The sequence below is a fragment of the Octopus bimaculoides genome, chromosome 25 (genome assembly GCF_001194135.2).
Source record: "Octopus bimaculoides isolate UCB-OBI-ISO-001 chromosome 25, ASM119413v2, whole genome shotgun sequence".
Classification (NCBI taxonomy): Eukaryota; Metazoa; Mollusca; class Cephalopoda; order Octopoda; family Octopodidae; genus Octopus; species Octopus bimaculoides.
This window is the reverse complement of record NC_069005.1, coordinates 13,417,144-13,418,137: the sequence shown is the minus strand read 5'-3', so window position 1 is coordinate 13,418,137 and position 994 is coordinate 13,417,144.

Genomic DNA, 994 nt, shown 5'->3' with positions numbered 1-994 from the left:
CGGTCCAGGCAGGTTTTCCACTGTTCGAAGCAGTGCCAGAACTCTTGCGAAATGTTGCCTTTTAACGCATCTGTCGTTTTTTTCTTCACCTCTTTCACATCTGTAAATTCCATAGTTCCAGCTTTCGTCACCAGTGATAACCTTCGAAAAAAAAAGGTCCGGATCAACTTCCGACTGTCTTCCAGTCACGACACAAATTTTGTTGCAAAACTTTTCATTCGCAATTCCTCGCTCAAAATTCGTTCGTAGGAGCTCCAGGACACACCAGTCATATCTACAAGTTCGTCAGTTGTTCGGTGATAGTCCTCCAAGATCAGTTCGTGAACTTTCATGACGTGACTATACAAATACCATTCGTTCGGGAGGTCGACGGCCGCCCTGAACAAGGTATGTCTTCAAGCGACAAGTGATCATTCCTTAAGCGGGAAAATCACTCGTAAACTTGTGTTTTGCTTATGGCAGCGTCCTTGTAAGCTGTTTGAAGCATGACAACTGTTTCAGCCGTCATTTTTCTCAGCAGAAACCAGAATTTCACGGAAGCATGCTGTTCCTTCGTTTCAACCGTCGCAAAAATCGACAAAGAGAGAAGCACTGCAAAGCAAAGACGCACCACGTGGTAGTACGACTCCATCCGAGGACTCTGGTCGGCACACTGATGCATCAAGTGGCATCTAGCGGCGGAAGCCCGAACTACAACGGGCTTGTCCCACAGAGAGCGTCTTCGGTTACTTTTGGGACATAATTGCATACATACGTAACACACATATACATACAAACATATACATATACATACATACAAATATAAATACATACATACGTACACACACACATACATGTATATACATACCAACAAGTACATACAAGCACACATACATGCATACACACATATACAAACATACGCAAATATTTACATACGTCCACATATAATGCATATAAGCATACATCATCCCATCTCTCCCTCCATCCCTCCCTTCTTCCCTCCCTTCTTCCCTCC